Source organism: Protopterus annectens, chromosome 7.part0 (genome assembly GCF_019279795.1).
Source record: "Protopterus annectens isolate FY-2018-M chromosome 7.part0, PAN1.0, whole genome shotgun sequence".
NCBI classification, from domain to species: Eukaryota; Metazoa; Chordata; order Ceratodontiformes; family Protopteridae; genus Protopterus; species Protopterus annectens.
Window position 1 is genome coordinate 466,706,288 of NC_056739.1, and position 21,785 is coordinate 466,728,072.

At 38.4% G+C, this 21,785-nt stretch overlaps 1 protein-coding gene across 9 annotated transcripts in view; it reads left to right on the forward strand.

The window, feature by feature from the left end:
* The window catches only part of LOC122806545 (lipoma-preferred partner homolog), a 1,343,214-nt gene that overhangs the window by 132,238 nt on the left and 1,189,191 nt on the right, over positions 1-21,785 (forward strand). The window contains exon 1 of one of the 9 annotated variants that reach the window (XM_044077071.1): positions 7,204-7,270. The exons of the other annotated variants lie outside the window; for them this stretch is intronic. The gene's annotated coding sequence lies outside the window, so the exon portion shown is untranslated. Of the gene's footprint in view, positions 1-7,203; positions 7,271-21,785 lie in introns of those variants that run through there. 9 annotated transcript variants of the gene reach the window in all.

Sequence of the window (21,785 nt, forward strand, 5' to 3'; positions counted from 1 at the left end):
ATAACTTTGGTAAATTGTTGCTAATAGATTTTAATTTGGCTACTATTAGACTAATAATAATTGCTGTTTTAGTTCTGTTATTCATGCGTAGTTTTTGTTTTTACTTTTGTATTGCTGCATTGCTATCAGTTGTTACCATCAGTTACCCACACTGTTATAACAACACAAGACTTGACTCCATTTAACTTTTGCAGCTGCAAAAATGTAGTATGCCTTTTAACTTTGCTCTAATTCTTAGTTGCAAAACTGTATTCTTTCACTTTAGTCATGTACCTCTTACTAACAGATGGGGTCTGTTTTGCACCAGTTAGTACCAGTCTTATGGGATATGCTTGCCTGCCCCCATAGCAGCATGTTGGCTGTCTTCTCTTTCTTATCTCTGGCAATGAGCTCCATTTGTCCTAGCCCCCAGTGTTAGCTAGCCTGCTTGTTCATATCACTTTTGAGACCATGTAGCAACTGCCTTATGCTTACAGAAAACCCAATGCTGATAGTCTGAGAGATCTAAGTATTTAGACTGCTTAATTTGTCAAAGCAGACTACATTCAGTAAGACTGCCAAACACACTAAAACAAGTCCCCGCTTCCCTAACTTACCTAAAGTGGTCACAAATTTCCTAATCTTAAGCCTCCTAGGCACCCTACCATGTGACCTTGGTCACCTTGTTCTACTGCCAAATGTACATTTATAACTCCAAGAAACTGCTCCACATTTAAACCATTGAGATTTGCATTCTTCAGCCATCCGTAGTAAAGATCCAGTTATTGATGACTCCATATGTAAACACCAGATTCACTCCAGATAGGCTAAACTAGAAGAAAATGGTAACTTGTCTGTCTAGTGCTAGAATTGTTGGTGTGAGGTGGGCCTTCAGATACCTTTATCCTGTAAAAAACTTGCAACCTGGTGGCTGCACATAGGGATGAAATAATCTTTAGTGTCCCACCCAGAAAGAGATGCAGAAACACATGTCACTGCTTGCTGTGCATGTGAGCAAGACCAGGAAGACATTAGACCCGAGTGGCATTCTGACATTTCCAAAAATACTTCAAATGCAAAATGACTAATGGTTAGTTGAGTTATTCAAGGGGATCATGTTTGTGCCAGTGGTGGGCAAGCCTTTTGCCAGAAATTGTTTTCACTTTTTACCACTGGCGAAATGTTTGCTACTTCTGTTCTGCGTTTTAGGCAGAGTTCATCTCCTGGCCATGCAAACATAATTCTAAGTCAGAAGATGTTAAGTTGGCACAGCTTAATGCTAGAGGTCTGAACAAAAGTTGTCCCAAGCTTGTGACTCTCCAGACTCTTGCATCTCCACAGTTACTGAAAGTTGGGTTCACTGTACTGGTTGCATTTGTCCTATAACTGGATTTAGTGCACATAATTGCTTTAGACCCAGTGGTAACTGCAGGGAAAGGAGTGTCTTCCCCCAAACTTCATCTGGGGCAAATCCCCATGACTCGAACTTGAGGTGGTGCACACTTGTACTCCTAGTAAAATTAACTGTCAGATCATTCATTTAGGTCCTGCTTAATGTAACTCATTCGATATATATATTTAAAAAAAAAATTCTGTGCTCTGATTTTTACTATCTGACCGACTGTCAACTGATAAAACCTTTCCACTGAAACATACCATACATTTCTTAGACTTTATTAATCCAAACTCATGCTAACCTTTTCACTAGAGGCTGTAATATCCTTCACCTTTTCCTCCCCAACGTAGGCTCATAGCTGCACCCCACACTGCATCTTTGCCACCTTGGTTTAAGCTTGACCACAGATCTGAATTATTGTAAAATTTGTTGCATCTGTTCTGCAAAACCCCACAGTAGACTTCTGCAAAGCAAATCTGACCCTTCTGCCAGGCAGTGTACAGAACCAGGAGGTAATCCTGCTCTTGTTGATCTCCTTGCCATGTTGACTCCTGCATTCTCCTGAAAAGTTGCAAAGGTGGAATCCCTCTACCCAAATTCAGAGGGAAATGTTAAGAACTGACACCCTGAAGGTAGCTGGAACCTCTCAGTTGACACTGTGGCGGTAGCTGGAACCTCTCATTTGACACCCAGGGGGTAGCTGGAACCTCTCAACTCCAAATTCAGATAGGAATGTTAACAACAGAAACCCTGAAGGTAGTTTTTTGTAGATTCACAAATGGTATAGCAAAAGGAAGAAGCCTACTTTTTGTCTTTAATGGAGCTTTATCCATATGCCATAAAAACCTCCTGAGACAGGAGAGAAAGAACCTCAAGTATACAGTTTAAAAAATGTAACGCTGAACATGAACTGGAGATTATTACCTCGACTAAAAACAATTTCAGTAGTGTTACAATATTTTTGAAGTAATGACCAGCAATGTTACAAGCTGATATGGAGTACTACCACATGTAGGTTATGGACACAGGATCAGATTATCAAAGTTTCACAGTCTTGTGATGTAAAATGGTTGCAGCTGGGATTATGTCAGTATGGTTTGTTTTCATTTGTATAAATGTATGATTGCCTGTGTCATAAGTGATTTAATAAAAATTTTTCTTGTAAAAAAGTAAATAATTAAAAATAAAATAAACTTTTCCAAGACTGCAAAATTTTAAAATGCAGTAAATGACTAAACTGGATTATATTAAAGCTGTTTAGTCTCAACCATGCTGAACTTTTTTAATTTTACCATTGTAGGGAATGATCCTAGTTTGCCAATACCTACGTTTAAGTCCATGATATTGATTGATGATGGTCAGATTGTAGAAGACCTGATAGCTGCTCTTAGAATAAGAGAGGAAATAACTTTGGGGGGGGGGGGGTGGAACTGATCAAGTTATGAGGGTGAGAGTTTAAGCTGTTTATGGACTGATATCTCTGTATGACTATATAATGCAATATTGCTGAACTAAAGATAATTGGGACAGACTGCCAGGTAGTCTAGGTGAGGAGGAGATTATCTGCTGTGCTTCACTTTGAAAGACTTGAAATGGATTGTAGTATTCAAAATGCATCTCATTTGCCATTTCAAAATGGACTTTATTTTGTAAAGCTGGCAATGAATTAGTAGCATTTCAGATTTTATATTGAAGTTGAAGTTACAATTTTTTGGGAGTGGGGTGCTCCCCACTCTGTTGCATTGTCCTCTTTTGACACTATGGGTTTAAAGATTTGTATTCTATCTTGCTTTTCATTTTAACTCTGAAGGTTTTGATATTGATTGCTGTATATATACGGTCTCTGTTCCAGTCTTTGCTGTTAGGCTGGTTAGTCATATTTTTATTTTCAAACTGAAGTATTGAAAGGCCTTTTTCTTTTTTGCGTTTCATTTAAACAACTTATTTTCCTTCCTCAGTGGCCTTTGAAAGGGGGTGGTTGCACTGGTTTACTGATGCAAACCCAAGGTGTTTTTATCGAAAGCTCAGACTTCTGCTTGGTTCTTTTGTTCCAGGCCTAGGTATGTCACTACCTTATTTCACTTGCTTTTATGTTGGGAATTAGACTTATTGGCTATAGTGGCTGTAGATGTCTGGAGACAAATTAACCTGCCTGCTGCACTGCCTTGGAGCATCTGTGATGTGCATGTGCACCTGAAACACCCATCTGGCATGTACCTCTGTCCCCCCAATTAGTACTTTTTCATAGGTCTCCCGTGGAGTCTGTCAGCTCTACAATTCACAGCACTAAAATTTAATTCCTGTGCCTGATTGTCAAATTATGGACCCTGTCCCTACATCAGAATCTGTCACATTGCCATAAGTAACTTGGTCATTTAAACCAAAATAGTTTAATACAAGAGTGGCAGATACTTTGTTCTTTGCACATTAGAATTAGGTCAACACTTATCGCTTGTCATGCTTGTAATGCATTGACTTGGGTTTAACAGAGTTTCATTGCCTTAAAGGATTTTTCCGTGTTAGAGTTGGGATTTCTCAGTTACAGAATATCAGTATTTGAGAGTCTTCAGTAAAATATTGGAAACCACTTGGCTATATCGATAGTTTCAGTAAAAAAAATACAACTCTTAACTTTTGTAAGGAGATGGCATAATTATGACATGCAGTATCTTTTGCAAATCTTTACTGTAGAGAAACAAGTTAGAAAGTCTAGGACCCCACTAGCCTCATTACCTGAACAACGGTTGATTTTGGGTGTTTGTGTAAGAATTCACTTTAAGTCTCCATAGTCTGTAGTGTAATGATTTTCCTAAACCAATACACTGGCTAACAAAAGCTCATCTACACCCTAAATCTATTACTCTGAAGGAAGCTGCTTCCAAGTTTGTTATCCTTAAGAGTCCCTAAAAAAGGAATTAGTTGATCTAGACATTTATGCCTTTCTGGTTCATTAATTTCAGAGCATTTCATTGTAGGGTGCTTATTTTCACTTCTTATGTGCAGTCTTAAATTTTTTTTGATTCCACAATGATGGTGTAGAGAGAATATTTTCCCTCTTGGATTTTCTGTTAAAACCAGTGTGTCAGAACTGTATCTTCTGCATTTTTTTGTATAAGAATGCAGGGACAGTGGTCGCAGAATTGGACAGCCTTGTTGTAAGAGATGAGTTATTCCCACACTTGCAGTGAAGTGGCCATCCTGAGAGAAACATTATTTTTGCAGTTAAACCAGGGCTGATACCATTGTAGCTTAACTGTGTAAAATCACAACAGTAGATGGGTTCTCTATTTGGTGATATCTTGCCTCTTTGTAGGTGATAAGCCTATGGGTAGCCTAGTCATGTGTCATTGTGTGCAAAATGTAACTGTTGGACTTCTGCTTGGCATAAAGTAAATGCAGAACTGACTTACAGTAGAAAGGCTTTCTGTTTAATCTATCCATCTTTCAACTTTTTCTTCCCACTAAGCTTGTGACTCCTTTTTTGAGAAGAGACATGAGGTGGTATTTAAACTGCTGCTAGGGGAAGTTTGGCCAGGTCATTGGGAAGCTTCCTCTACTTTTAAGGGGTGTGCCATGGGGTCTTTTAATATCTACTTGTGCTTCCAGCAAATAGAACCCAAATTTAACATCTCTAAAGATGTATGCACTCAGGAGTGTAGCAACCCCCCCCAAATTGCTACACTGCATTGTCAACAATATGACAAAGCAAGTCACCTGAAGTGGGAATAGAACAGAGTTTTCTGATCTTCAGGCACCAAAGACAAGCATATTGCTGGTTGAGCCATTAACTTTTGCTTTTATTCGGTCTATTATTGGTAAAGAGTAGTATGGCTAAATGTGAACTTTCTAGGTAACATTTCATCTATGTAGTTATCTTGTTTCACACCTAGACTGTAACCAAAGTGAGTGTCAAGTGTAGAGGGTTATTTGGTGCTATTTTATTGGGATGAAGTGATTCAAACGAAAACACTGGTTTTAATGTGTGCGTTTATGTGCTTAAATTAAAGTTTGATTTTAAAACAATTCCGGCTGATTCTTGGGCCTGTGGTGCCTTGGATTGTCTTACTAGTCTCTTTTGGTACCTGGTGGCTGTTTTTTCGAGCTATTTTATTGGGGGTATTGCTGCTGCTGATTATGTGGTAGAGAGTTTCTTGTGGTGGAATTGTGCAGATACTGAATTCCAAACGTAAGTCAAAGTTTGGAGTACAGTTTGATCAGTACTTAATCAGTGAGTTTGCTGAAATGGTATAGCTTGAGAATTACCTAGGGGAGATGACATTTCACAGCATTATAGCTACAGGAGGTAACTCTTGAGGAAATGCACTTAGCTTCATGGTCTGGTTCCCTTGACTGTGCACACAAGATGTTACAAGTACCTCTTCTACTAGTAGACGGGACTTTTTGCTGTATTTAGTGCGTGATTTTTTTAGCAAATATTGTAAATGCTTTCACACTGTAAGTAGCTGTTGATGCTAGACGTTACTTATCCAAAAACTGGCTCCCAGTTGTAAGGTAAGTCACACTTGGAGTCCGTAAGAAATAAACTGCTTGGTATTGTTAGTTGACGGTGTGTAATTTACTAGGTGTACATTTCTGTATGATAGTACGTTTAATACACTGTGTAAATTAAGTCCTCCCACCTTTCCAGTTAGTGCTTGGGTCATGCCTGAAAAGGAAAGTTCAATTACCTTGTTAAATGCGTTAAGTACACTTTCCTTAAGTAGTTTAATCCAATTGTAAATTTGTTTCTTAGAGCTTGATGGAAATGTACAAATCTGCTATATTTATGGAACGTCCAACATGCTGTCCTCAAATATAGTTACAGTTAAAGATCCTAATCTAGTTATTGGTTTTACTGCAGTGAATACATGCAATTAGTATTCTGTGATAGTCTTCAGTGCTTCTTGCACTCTAGTGTAGTACATTTAAAGAAGAGACTCCAAAAACTGAAATAAAAATTCATACCTAAAGCTTTCTGCAGTACTAAAGTATCTACATTTTTTGTAAGAGTGGCCATACTTCATGATTTTTCTTATGCCCTTGAAGGCAGGAAAAGTTGCTTTCATTTTGAAAACAAGGCTGCTTTCTGACATGTGCACTGTCCCCATAAGGCTACATCTGGGAGGCACAGTTTTTTGTGGAATGTACTGCTACATACACTTGGTGGTACTGCATTGCTTTTGCCATCTCTCTCCCCTCGTTATTGCATTAGCAAAGTGCAGAAAAGCTTTGAGTTTTATCTACCTTCAGTTGTCTTTGACTTACTGCTGACAGCAGTCATCTCCCTTCGATTCCTTGTCCCCTGTTTTTCTTGTGGGGTAAGAGCTGTTCCTCACACATTTGCACCCTGTGAGGTTAGAGCTAATCTCGCCTATTCTGGCAGCTGTTGGGGTGCTTCTTTAGTTATGCATTTGGAATCACTTCTCCTAGTGATTTGTTTCATGTCACTGTGGTGGAGGGACTGCCTGTGCTCTTGATACAGAAGCATGCCAGCCAGCTCTTGTGATTTTTAAATAAGGTTTGCTGTGATATTGCCAAGCACTGTAAATGAATAGCTGTCAGATAATTCTTCAGATGGACTTCGGTGTTTTTGTTAATGGAGTACTTCTAATGAGCCCTCTGAGACCACACAGCCTGTGTTTAAGGAACATTCTTATCCCCTTCCCTGTTTTATCTTCTGGTAAATGTATTGCGTAGCTTGAATTGTTGCCTCCCATGTCACAGGGAAGCCATAGTAACTAATATCCTCACAACTAGAGGTAACACGAGCAGGCCATATGTCAGCGCTACTTGTATTTAGTAGTTTATTTTTATAATGTTAATTGACTAGTGAGCGTATACAGACTGGGATTTGCTTTTCATATCTTATCGTACACCAGGAATGCAGTCAAAACTGTAAGCATTTCATTAGTCTGGTTTTGTTTCTGACTTTGTATTGCTTGTCACTTCATTGTTATGCCTACCCGTATGTAGATAACACTTCAGTTTAGGATGTAGGGGAAATGTAAATTATAGGGGCATGTTTAAAGTTGTACAAGCACTTACTAATGTATTCAAGACTGTTGCTATCCTAAGATTTCGTAATATGTGTTTTGGTATTCACTGATAGTAGTACATTAAAGTGTTGCACAGAAATTATACATAAATTGAAAAGTAATAATATTGTAGAGCAAGTCCATCCTGGCAACAAATCTGTAATGGTATTGCTTGTAAGCAGTAAAAACATTATCATTAGAGAGGGACATACCCTGCTCTGCTAAAGGTTTCACTGTAAACGTTGAACTGACCCTGTTATATGAATACCTGTTTTAACTTGCTGATGTTCATTTTACATACCTGTTGTGTCGAGGGATGCAGTGACTGTAGCAAATTAATGATTTTTTTTTCTGTGCTTAGTGAAGTTATGTATGTGCTTGTTCCTTTCATAGTAATTTAAATGCTCTACTCTGGTATCTCAAGAGATTCATGTGACCTTTATCTCCTCTGGTATCTCAAGAGATTAATTTGACCTTTATCCCCTGGAACATTAGAGTAGGAATAGTGTGGGGGAATGTCTCGACTTCAATGGAAGCATCATCTCCTGTGCTATAGGGCTCATCCATTACTCTTCATCCATTACTCTCCTGTGCTGTAGGGCTCATCCATTAGTCTGTTTGCTTGTCATTGTTATCCCAAGGGTGACATCATCAGAGGATGCAATACATTAGAGCAATTTGTAATAAACAGACTTATAAACGTGTGTAAGGAGCAAGTGGGAGGCAAGTTTATTGTAGTGCTAATCAACCACATACCTCGCTGTATTTGCTTTACTGGCATGTTCACTTTTCACAACTGTTTTCCTACAGACTCTGGATGATATAAATCAGAATGAGCCTTCTGCAGACTCCCTGGTATATAACCAAATCCTTAAGATTTAGATTCTTTGGGTGGCAATGCCTGTACAAAGTACTTTTACACTCCCTTGAGACTAAGAATGTTCCTTAGCATATTCCGCAGCTGCCCTAAGGAGGCATTATGAGATCGCCCTTATTTTTGGGAGGAATTGCCTTTCTCTGGCGGAGTAAAACAACCTTGAAATGTACAATTTTTATTTTCTTCATTCCCCTAACTCACTCTCCAGCTCAATTAATAGGGATGTTGCCAACTAACGTGATGGACAAACTATGAAAAAGCAGCTGTTAGTGGTGATGAAAATGTTAAGGAAGTCGAAATGTGGAGAGCCACCATTGGTATTTGACTCTATACGAGTCAGACTAGGCACATGAAGCTATTTAGAAAGAAATGTTTGAGTAACACTCTTGGGGAATGGCAGAAGTGGGGTCTGCATTGCCCCTCTGCAGATGCCTAGTGTGTTTTTTAGAATAACCCCTTTTTCTAAAGTTCTCCAGGTGCTGAGACTGGTTGTTTGATTATAATTTTTTTGTTTCAACTCTTGTGATCTGAAATGTACTATGGTATGTGTTCATGAAAACTCAGAATCTACACCACTGTTTCATATTCATGCAGTGCAGTGATAGTGAACGTTTTGGGCATGACATGTCAAATTCGGAAAATGTCTAACTTAACTCGGCTGGCATGTCACCCCCCACCCAAAGCAAAAGAGCAACAATTCTTTATATATTCATTCATTTAACAAAATACAGTCCAGTCATGTGTGGTTCTGTGTATTTTAAAAGTAAAAGAAAAATAAGTGACTTACAATACAGAAAATGATATGCACCCTGAAAATTGGGATTAAAATAGTGCGCTAAAATTACCTTACTTTTAATAGTAATTTTGAATTGAGCTGAAAAAATATGGAACACACTGCATTTGATTTGATTAACATCAATTAATGACACTTGTTGCTGAGTTTTAATAGATAAGTCTGAAACTGAAGGTAGGATACTTGGTGATGCTTGCTTGGGCTCACCTCTCAGTCGGTTTCTTTTGTGTGTTTTAATGTTTAACACCAAGAATAAGTTTCTTGCAAAAGGATGTGGAAGAAAAAAAAAAAAAAAAAAAAAAAAAAAAAAGTAAAACAATTGCTACATTTTTAAGGGTGCTAAAAGTTTCTGGTATTCGGATCCACGCATTCAAAATTTCTTTTTCGTACTGGCACTATTCATTCAGCAGGCAATTTCTTTACAGATCCTTAAGTTTAGACCTCAGATCGACAGATACTTGAGCCCAGATGCTAGCCTGGAAATATGCTAACTGCAGCTCTAATCCTTCAGTTTTCAGCACTGGAAATCATTTAATTCCATAGTACTGTAGACTACATCAGGTTACTTAATTATTTTAATTGTCTGTTTTAAACTTCTGAATTGAGTAAATCTTCCACCAAACTGATCAGTTATTGAGTTTAAAATGTGCTTGTATTTTGTATGCAGGGGCTGCGTATTATTTTGCACATTCGAGCTGACCTCCTCTAAATATTTTTTTAGTCGAGGAAAATACTTATAAGTTTTAGTCCCTACATCTCATTTGAAAATTTGAAGTGTAGTTTCAAAGGCTTTTATGTATCCAAACATAATGTCAATACATTTGCCAAAACCTTGTAACTTTAAGTTCAGTTCATTCATAAGAACCAAGAGGTCTGTAAGAAAAAAAAAAAAGTGTGCTGACCTATGTACAGTCAATGAGCTGAGGAAACTGTTCCAAAATTTTATTCTCGACATATAACTTAGCACTCCACAAATCTTTCGAGGTCTTTTCCTCGTCTCGGCCACACCTCACATTGTTCTGCACCTGCAGTCCATTGTTAAGTTGGTTCAACATCTGTAGTAGTGCAAAAATTCTCACTTGTGAAGGGGTCGTTAAGCTATTAAATCCACCATTTTTGTTACAGTGGCCATTGCCTCATGTAGTTCTGTGAATCCTGACTTGGCACACACCACCTCCTGGTGACTAATCCAATGGAACAGCACAACTTTATGTCCAATAGCTTCCATAAATAGTTTCAGAAATCCAACCCCCCCCCCCCCCACCACCACCATATTGGATGCCCCATCTGTCACAGGCACAAGCTTAGACATATCAATACTGAGGTCCTGGAATGTTTTTAGAACAATGCTGCATATTTTCTTCACTGATGTACTTATTGGCACTGTTTCTAGCTTTACCAGCTCTTCTGTCAACAAAGTCTAGCACTGATGGCTAACTTGAACCGATGAAGTGACATTGGCAGATTTGCCAAGACAAATCAAAAAATATTGACAATTATTTAAGTCTTCTTCTACTTACTATTGTATGTTGGATATCACCGTCCTCACTCTGTCTTTAATGATATTCCTGCTGAGTGGTAAATCAGAAAGATGCTTAATAATAGCATCTTTATTTATTTTGCATATCTTGAAACAAAAGGTGCACATTTTAGTCGATTCTTTGCGTCTGTACTACATAATCAAACTTTTAAAAGTTTGAACGTCATATGGTTGACACCATATGATCAAACTTTTAAAAGTTTGAAAATGTAGTAAAACAAAATAAACCAAAGAAAAAACCTACCTGAATGGTTTACCCCCACACCCCCCGCTCTTTAAATATAGAAACTCGAAGATTGCACTACAGTGCAGAAAAGGGAAATCTTCCAATTCCGCACTGTATGGATATCTCCGTTGAAACATTCAAACTTTTAAAGGTATGATCATGTGGTGTCGACCATATGATGTTTGAACTTTAAAGAGTTCGCCAACGTGAAATAGACCCGTTTCTTTAATAAATTCTCCTTCTCTTCATTAAATTCTTGGCCGTAAATTATAGGGGCCAAGTTCTGTTGTTTGCTTAACTTTTAACCAGTGGAGGACAAATGTTAAGAACATTTTTTCCCCCACAGCTGTATAGTGCAGACACGCTGAAACTGGATATCAGGTGTTAAAAATCTTATGAAAAAAAAACAACATATTTTAACACACACACACACACACACACACACACACACAAACACACACACACACACACACACACACACACACACAGTATTTTAATAAAAAGCTTTTTACAACCATTTTCCAGTGTCAGAGTGTCCTCAATGTATTGCACTTGGCTTCCTGGCTGTATTGACAGTGCAGTTTCTTTGAGATTAATTATTAATAACTACTTGAACACACAAACAGTGGACAAGGCGAGAACACTTGTTACACAAAAGTACTGTCAACCCCTGATGATAACCGTAGAAACAGGCAACTATAAACCAGTGTTAAAAATAATGAAAGGTTCGCAGTGACCAGAAAATAAAACTTTATTAAAAATAGATTAGGCACTTTCGTTCCGCATTGCATCATGACCTTTTATGCAATTGGTTTAAAGCCCTGCCACTAATTACAGTCTGACCAATAATTAATACTAAACTTGCACTATTCAATTTCTAAGAATATGAGGTTAAAACAAATATGTTTTTTAAAAACATTATTGCACATTTCCATGAAAAAATCTTGGCATTATAAAGATTATAAAAAAAAGTTGAATGCAATGCCTATAGGATGTAAATAATATAATTGTAAACAAAAGTAGACAGAAAAACATGATACAAAATCATAATAAACAAAATAACAGACGCATTGAAGACATAAACTGACGTCAGTGTTAAAGGCTTATAACTTTTGTCCTCAATATGGGTTGAATAAATATTGTATCTCAATCTAATTCTTCCAGTCTTCCCCTCCTGAATTCCATGGGAATTTTTTCTACAATACCAAATTGGTATTTACATTGCCCAGTGCATTTTTTGCATATGATATTCAATATGTGAACTTAAATGGCATATTACTAAATGCCACCCACCCCCTGATCTGAGCCATATGATAGTATGCAACTTTTTTTTTTTGCCTCTACAGCATTGTTGTTGAACTGGCATAAAATTCAACGCGCTACTTGTAAACTTACAAAAGCAAAAGTTGATTTCATAAGAATGCTGATTTCGGAGACTGTGAGCTTGCACCTTGAAAATATACTTCCAGTGCAGTGGTTGGAAGTCAACTGAATTGTGCAGTTGCCGTGATGACAGATGATATGCTGATATGGATGGTAAGAATCCATTTGAAGCTCTGGGTGGTGCAAGGTCGCATATTTCTTATATTTGTTTAGTAATTTCTTACCTCGAGTGTTGGTGACTGCTGAAGTGTCACCCAAAATGTCATGGTGTCACAGGTTTGCCATCACTGATGTAGTGGAACCACCTACTAGCTTTGCTGTTATGTTTATTGTGCATTTTCCATTAACAGTATAAGTAGAGTTTCTCTTTAAAAAAAAAAAAAAAATTTCTGGCTCAGTTGCATTTAAGTTTCAGCTGTGATATGTCAACCTAGGTTGAGATTGCATCCAGAGAGTCTGACGAGCTTTCCCATGTTGGGGGATTGGAGGGTATGGAGGCAGATAAGACCTCTTGCAGTGGTGGGTAACACAGGCAGAGCCTTATTTCAACATGAAGGATCCCAGTGTGTGCATAGTAGTCATGCTATGCAGGGTATTGTAGGCAAAAGTCATTTGGATGGAAGCAAGCGTGCTTCTCAGAAACGGTATTGTCTTTCAAGCAGTGTGTTAGATCCACAAGGACAAGAGATGGCTTAATACACATTCAGTATATTATAGTCAGATTGCCAATATGTAATGCAATGAACAGTTGTGTGACCTCTATATATACATCCCATCCCTTTTTCATTTTTCATACTTAGTCTCAGACATAGTGTTTCTTGATGCATCTGTGAGCCACTATATTGTCGTGTAGGACTTCATTGTAGGGGGATTAGGACCATAACCTACCAGTGTTTAAACAAAATGTAGACTTAATCTTTGTAGAATTAGTGTGAACTAACACATAGCACCATCTAAGATTCCCTTTTTGAATTTGTTGGCAGCTCTCCTAATAAGTGTAGCTCTGTGAAAGTCTTAGTCTCTCTCTGAAAAACTTATTTAGTTTTGGTATTCAAAGTGTACACCCTGTACTAGCCAGTGCTAGCATCTTATAAAGATCAGCCTGTCTAGCTTTGCCCTTAAACTTAATCTGGGCCTTTCGTACTCTCTAACAAATATCTGTTTTGGATCTGTTGTATTCACTTGTCATCCCTTTTCTGTGATCTCTCTGCCCCAGACGTGCAGCTAGGCATACGTGCAGCTAGGTATTTTGACAGTGTGTCACCCCCCCCCCCCCCCAAAAATCTGGACCAAAAGTCATTTACCGATCTGGTACTCGTTTCATTATTTAAGGAGCAAGCCAGGTTCACTTCAACATGTAAATGTAAGTAAAGACATATACTCTTCAAACTACAGCAAACTGCTTACTACATCTGTAACAAGCAGCTGCTACAGCTTAAGCACATGAAGAGCACAAAAGCACTTCTGTTTTGGCAGCACGTGCAGTACTGACATTTCTGAATGCTGGTGGTACACTTCAGATGGATCAATATCTGCTGATTTCGCAGTCTGATGCGTAGCACCCAGGCTGTATGTTCCCTCTGCTCCACCATAACGATGCTGCTCTTGTGCCCTATCAAGTCATAGTCAGTAAAGCAAATTGTCACTGGATTACACGTGACATTTCAAAAGCACACCCAGTAATGCTGCTTTTGCTGTTCCCTGCATTTTGATATTCTGAGGTAAACTGCTGTAGATATCAAAGCAGTTAATTCCACTTAAATGTGTGCATGCTATTAATTTCTAAATCTACTCTGAAACCTACTGGTCTGATGTGAAGAAGCTACTTTGGACACTGTTGTGAACCCTCTCACATAAGAATTCATGATTTGAATAACTGTTCTTTCACTCTTGTATAGTCTTCTGTCTTAAGAGCTGGTATCCACCCACTTAATCAGACACTTTCTTAACTTACTTGAGCGGCAGTTTTTCTAATTGTGAGCTGCCACCTTCAAATTTAGCCTGATCTTTTCTAATTCAGTTTACAAACCTGTTAAATCAGATTCTGTATTGAATCCTCTCTAGCATTTAGTCTTCTGCATTCGTGGCTCTTCAAGTATGATTGTAAACCTCATATGGCCTTCATATTAGTCTTCTTCCAGGTATTCTTATAGTTTTTTAAGCTGCTACGGTTATCCTGTTATGGCCCCTCTCCACACATCTTGGACAGTTTTATCCCTTTACAAACTCTTTAAAGTAATGTGAATCTTTCTCTACAAAAATGTGTAGTTCTTCCAAGACAGATGCTGTTTGTTTATTTATTTATTTAATTATTTCCAGTTTGATGACCGGGGAGGACCACTGTGCTCAGGAAGCCCATTTTCAGTGGAGGCCCGGGGAGAAAAGCTCCGCATTACATAGTTAAGTTACACATACAATCGGAGTAGAGTAAAAACAGTTACAATTACAAATACATTTCATGTTAGAGACTGGAATTCTTCTTTGGTTACATAGCAATTAAATGTAAGATGGCAGTAATGGCTTCATTGGAAGGAGAGAGTAATGACTTCATTGAAAGAGAGAGGAAAGGTGGAAGTAGGCTATTTACAATAAATACATTATGAAAATATAGTTAGTTTATCTTGCATTCAGAGTTGACTAGCTGTTCAGTAATTCAGGATGGAGTGGGGTGATTAGTAGGCTAGGTAGGGAGAATGCATTTGCATTTCAAATTAGAGGAAAGGTAGGAATGGAGCTGGGATTTGAAGTTATCAAAAGTTTTCACAAGTCCTTGGTGAAGGAGGGAGAGAATTCCATTTTTTGGCTAAAGAGAAGGATAAAAGAAGTTGACCAGCAGGACAGTTGGGTTTGTGGACAGTGATTAGGTTTTGGTGAGTGGATCTTAGGTGGGGTGTATGGTTGGTTGTAGGATGTTGGTTAGTGCAGGGCAATTAGGTTGAAATATTAGTCTGTGGACTGTAGTAATTCGGAGGAAATCTAGATAGTTGGTGAGTTCTAGCCAATTTAACAAGTGGAGGGGCAGTGCAATGATGGGAGGAGTATTTGGCTTTGGTAGCAAATTTTGAAATTTTATTATAACAGACTTCCAGTTTGGAGGAGAGAGGAAGATATGTTTGTTAGTAAAGGAGAGACATACATTAGTGAGGGAAGTAGATAGGTGGTGGGAAGAGTTTGTCTTGTAGAAGGAGAGAGAAAGTGGAGGGATCTGTATAGCATGCCAAGTTTTACATGTATTTTCTTTATGTTTTGCTGAATGTGAGTATCAAATTTTAGATGTTCATCTATAGTTACCCCAAGTAGTTTAGCACAGGGAACAACCTCTATGGTAGTGTTGTTTTGGCTAATTTGGAATGTGTGTTTATCAAGAGGGAAGGTTTTTGAAGGGGAGAATAGTAATATTTTGGATTTGTTGGCATTTAGACATAGATGCTTTTGAAGCATCCAGTTCTCAATGGTAGAGAAGGCAGTTTGAGTCATTGTTTGGAGCTCACTGAGGTTAGAGGTGGAGCAGACTAAAGTTGAGCTGCCTGCATATTATACGATTTTAGTGTTTGGTATGGCTGTGTAGAAGTCATTGATGAATATGTTAAACAGCAATGGACCAAGTATGGATCCCTGGGGTACTCAACTAGGGCTAGGAAGGAAGGTTGAGATGCCTTTTCCCCATTTCACAGCTTGAGATCTGTCAGAGAGGTAGCTTGAAAATTAGGATAAGGTATTCTGAGAGAGATTAAGGTTAGAAAGGTGGCTCAGGAGATGGGTGTAGGAGATGGTATTGAATGCCTTGGGGAGATCTAGTAGAACTGTTGATACTAGTTTTCCAGAGTCACGTGCACGGTTTACTATATCTAAGAAAGAGAGAAGGGCAGTGATTGTGGTATGGCCAGGTCAGAAACCATGTTGGGTTAGAGTGATTAGTTGGTGTTTGGTTAGGAAAGGCATAAGCTGAACGTGGATGCATTTTTCCAGAAGTTTTGAGATTGGGGAGAGGATGGATATGGGGTGGTAGTTAGCGATACTATTGTTTTTGCCTCCTTTGTGGAGAGGTAGAATAAAGGCTGCATGCCACAGTTTGGGCACATAGGATTCCTGTATGGATCTATTGATCAGGTTGCTGATGGTGGACAGTGATCCATCTGCAGCAATTTTTAGGAAGAGCAATGGGATATTATCAGGGGCATTGGAGCATAGTTTTAGTTTAGTGAACATTTTTTATGTAGAAGGTTGAGATGGGTTTAAGTTCAAGTAAGGGAGGAGGATTGGGGGTACTGTAGGGGCTGGGGAAGATGGGATGAGTTGAGGGGAAGGGTTGTTGTTTGGGAAGGCCTTAGTCAGTTCTGCTATGGAATTGGTAAAGAAGAAGTTGAATAGAGAGGCTATTTCTGGATCAGATATACTGGTGTCAGGGCAGGGATTGTTTTTGGTACCTGGGTTGAGAAGTGAGTTAATGGAATTCCAGAATTGTTTAGGGTTGTTGGTCTTGTTAGACTGGAGTATAATATAGTAGGATGTTTTGTCTCTGATAATTTGTTTTTTAGCAAGGTTGCAGAGTTGTTTATATTTAAGAAGAGTTTCTGGCTGCTTATTTTGATGGTATAATTTCCAGTATTTATCTCTTTGTTGCATGTCTTTTGGTATCTTTGGTTAGATATGGGGCGGTATTGGTTTTTATTCTTTTTGTTCTTGGTGGAGCTAGGGAGTTGAGGGCATTTAAGAAGGCTGAGTTAAATTCTACGTCATTGTCTAGAGGAAGAGTTTTTAAAGAGTTCCAGTTTGTTTGTTTTAGGGAGTTAGAGAAAGTTGTGGGGTTGGTTTATAAGGCTACCTGTTTGAATAAATTGGTATAGGTGAGGAGAGGAATGGGTTGCACGATGGATGAAAGCTGGCAGGTGGTCCACTATAGTCAGGTCAGATGTCCGAGTTTGAGATTTTATTTGGATGGGTGACTAGGATAGAGTCTAGAGTGGTACCTGGAGGGTTTGTTTTATTGGATCTTGTAATGGAGTTGGTTAGTTGGGTAAAGTTGAATAGATTGATGGGTATGGTGGGATTATTGTTATTAATTTTATTCCACTCTATGTTTACATTGCCTAGTATGAAAGTCTCTAGCTTAATGTTGGCTGAGGCCCACAGGAGAATTTATTCAAGTGTGGTATTGTTTCCAGGGGGGAATGCAAAGGGCCATGATATAAATGCTTGTGTGGTTATTACTTTTTAGTAAGCCTGCTATTAGTTTTGCATTATTGAACTGAGGAATAGGATTAGGGTAGGGAGTAATAGAGAGTAGGTTAGAGTAGATTAAGGCTACCACTCCACCTTTTCTATTTAAGCGGTAATGTCTGAGGGCTTGGACTCCAAGGGGTAGGATTTCAGAATCAGAGATGTGTGGTTTTAGCCAGGTTTCTGAAATGGCTATAATGTCAGGTTGTGGTTTAGCCAGGCATGAAAGTAAGCTATTTTATGCTTTAGACTCTGGGCATTGATAGTGAATAGTGTGAGGTATTTATGGTTGGTCATATTGTTTGAGTGGTTGGTTGAGATTAGAGGAAGTATTGTTTCCAGGGTTGGGGTATATATCCCCTGCTAAGCAGAGGTGGTCAAAGAAAGATGCTAGTAGTAGGTACAATTTGGTCTTTAAATTGTTGTGGAGAGTGAAATATTAGTTTAGGTATATGATGTTTTATTAAGGGGGTAACATTTTTACTCTGAAGTAGTGGCGTGGGTTGGGCTGCACTAAGGAGGCCTATATGGTGTGGAAGTGTTTTTGTGGGATGAGGATGGAAGTAGGGAATGGGGGTGTAGGTCAGGAAGGAGGGGGGATTTGGTTATAGGAGTAGGGAGGTAGCAAAATAGAATTAGAGTAAGAATAATAGGCTGATGGATGGGATGAGAAGGGTTTGTGGTAGTAGAGAGGGCATGGTAGAGGGGTGTATATTAGCAGTATATAGGATGTTAGGAAGTTTGTATGAGTGTGTAGTAGGAGTGGGTTTAGATGTGGCTAGAGGCTTTGAGGGGTGGGTTGGAGTGGTTATAATTGGCAGGTGGTGATAAGAGGGGAGGGGATAATGTATGGAGAAGATTGGTTGGATGGGATGGGGAGGGGTTAGAGTTTGAAATAAAAGTATTAGTGGGGGCGGGTGGGAATTGGGGGTAGGGGAGCGGAGTGGAGTGAGCCCGAAGGGCTGGTGAGAAGGTGGCTGGTGAAAACCAATCAGTGAGCTACAGCTGGAACAGGGAAGCTTGGTGGGACTACAGGAAAAGAACAGCAGAGGTGAGTCTAGGCTGTGGAGAGTGGGAAATGAAAACGAAAATTGTATTTTCTAGTCAGAGCAGGCTGGCAAGGTAAGTATCTTATGAGAGGAGGGGGCCTGCTCCGGAGGCACAGGTTCAGCAGAATATGACTTTGTACACTAAAAGTGGGTATGCTTGGTGAGACCAGAATGGCCAAGTAAAGTGGGTAAAGAAGAAGAATTAAGGGAAAATAAAGGACTGTAGGCTGCTTAGCAAGCACGGGGAATGCACAAACACTACTGTAATGTAAGCATTAAAAGCAATTGTAGTAAGTCCAGTACATACACTTCAGTTAAGTCTTGTGGAAGGGTATCTGTGACAAGCACTTCAGGAGTCCCGGTTTGGATGTCCTTATAGGGGAGGTTTCTTGGAATGAAGTAGAATGGGATGGGAAGCACTCAGAGGGTTGAATGCAGCGAGAACAACTGTAGGGAATAGAGCAGAACAAAACAGTATTAGTTGAGCAGGGGAAGAAGAATGTACCAAAGTGGGGTGTAGCAGGGTGAAGCAGGGAGAGTAGGAAAAGTATGTAAGAGAGGAAGCAGAGGCTTAACAAGACAATGTGTCTAGGTCAGTAATTCATGCTATGTAGACAGCATGTTCTTGCTGCTGCTATAATGCCTCTACAGCCTTTTTTTGTTGCATTTCTCCAAGTAGGATGATAAAGGTCACCTTATACCTCTTTATTGGTCTAAAAAAACTGCTAAAGTAGCACCAACTTAGAGGTAATGGGGCAGCGCCCCCACCACATATAATGTTTCAGTGTTATAGTTCATCATGATCTGCCATTTGGTGGTAAAACCGTTAAGGCAGATGAATGCTAGTCTTTGGAAGGCTACTTTTTAAATGCAACTTAAATATAAACATGGTAAACATCACAGATGGATAAAACAAACTTGGAGATTGATAAAAATTCAGAAAACTTAGCACAGCTAGCCAACTGTCTGTACAGAGCTCTCTGCTGGTAGTATTACCAGTAGTGCAGGATCAGAAAGTGAACTGATGAAACCAGATTGTTAAAATGTCTGCTAGTGGCCAGTCAACAGAGAGCATGTCATAAAGTATCTAGATATGTGGCTGGACTTGAGGCTTATTACTTCTAAGACTGCAAGTCCTTCAGGTGAAAGAACCGCAAAAAAAGCCTAATGGCTTGTCTAGTATTAATTATAGGTCTGTTGGTCATTTGAAAGGCAGCCTTTAGAAATGGGAGCTTGCAAGAAGCAATTTTGGAGGTGTATATTTTATGTAAGTAAGGCAGTCTGGTGATATGTTTAACTTTGTTTATATTAACACAAAAAGTAACAGCAACTGCAGAATAACACAAGGTCAAAGGAACTGTAAAACACAAAGTTTAATAAAATATTAAAATAGATGAGTAAATTAAAATTGGTAAGTGCTTTCACCTAATCTTCATCAGACCATAAAATCCATTATTCTAGTAAATGTATATATAGCAATTTAGGTTTACTATCAAAATTTTGAAACTAACTCCGTCGACTGTACTATCGTCGAACACAGAAGTTCGAAAACGGTAATATCGATGTCAAAAAACAATCTAGGAACGGGTTTTAACATGGGTCAATGTAGGGGAGATGTTTGTAGTTCGGAATAACACTGAACACCTATCTCGACCCATGTTAAAACCCGTTCCTAGATTGTTTTTTTGACATCGATATTACCGTTTTTGAACTTCCATGTTCGATGATAATACAGTCAACGGAGTTAGTTTCAAAATTTTGATAGTAAACCAGCAATTTAAACTAGGCCTAACTAATCAACATGGAGTTGCATAGAAATGTAGTACTAGAACAATTAAGCACATACCAATGAATTCAGACCTCTAAAATCATGCTATATAAAGTATAAAAATACAAATGTATATAAAAAGCAATTACAAATAATAGCAAAATAAAACATAATTGTTTAGTTCCTCAGATTTCTTCGTTTCAGAATAGGTTTGAAAGAAGCCTTCTCATTCAACCCCTTACCTTGGTCAACCGTTAGTCAAATGATCCATCGTAGCTTTGTAGTCGGAGTTATATTTCTTATGTCACCCTCATGTAAGTTAGGTCTCACAATATCTTTAGCCAAAAACATAAATACACGTTGTTCACTTGTACTTTTATGACATGCTTCAATAGGCCCTTATTCGTCGAGCATATTCAAATGTTATAAAGATGTTCCCTTATCCTATCCTTTAACATTCTGTCGGTTTTACCAACATAGAATGCCTTGCATTGTAAACAGTGTGCCAAATAAACAACATGCTATGTAGAGCAGTCAGCATCTACCTTGAATACATACTTGTATGCTGTGTCAGGATGATCAAAACAACCACTGTTGTCTACAAAAGAATAATTGCGTTACCTACAGGGTTGTGTAGCATTTCTTTTCATTACGTTTATTACTGACTGTCTCTCTTGGATAACATTGCTGATCCTTTTCAAACATTTTTTTGTTTTTAAATCTAAAGTGGGGTGTTTCACCCACTATTTCCTTTATCTTTGTATCTGCTCTTTAAAATGTTTCCCTAGTATCCAAGAGAATCGGTCAGTAATAAACATAATGAAAACAATGCTACACAACCCTGTAGGAAATGCAGTTATTGTTCTTTTGTAGACAATAGTGGTTGTTTTGAACATCCTGAAGTGAAAACGCATACCATTTGTAATTTGCTTTAATATTTTATTAAACAACTTGCTTTATGGTTCCTTTGACCTTGTGTTATTCCAGTGTTGCCATTACATTTTGTGTTCTTGCTCCTCTATGCAATGGAATATTTGTTCTTGTAAGTCCAGTTTACTTAATTTTCGTTTATATACAGTTTAAAATGTAAAATGTCTAAGGTGAGCATACACTTTTCCAGATATTGCCTTTTTTACAGTTGTGGATTACTTTGCAAAGCCAGCATTACTATTTTTAGCCTGAATTTTATTTAATAGCATGGTCTACATAAAGACCATTAGCTGCCTTAAATGCATCAGAAACAACCTAAATGACTGAAGGTCAAAATGCATGAGTGTGGATTCTGCCTTTTCATTAGCTGTGTCATGTATTCTGCATATGAAAAATGTTCTAGCTGGCTCTACAAGAAACACTGTACGTGAAAAAGAAAAAAATACTTAAAATAGTCAAAGATGTGTTAAATGGCACACATTTTAAAGGTAATTGCACTTGGATAACTTGCACTTGTAAAGCATTGCATGTTTTCACTTGTTACTGTGAACAGTAATTTTGCACATATATTAAGCTAAGTAGCCTTTAC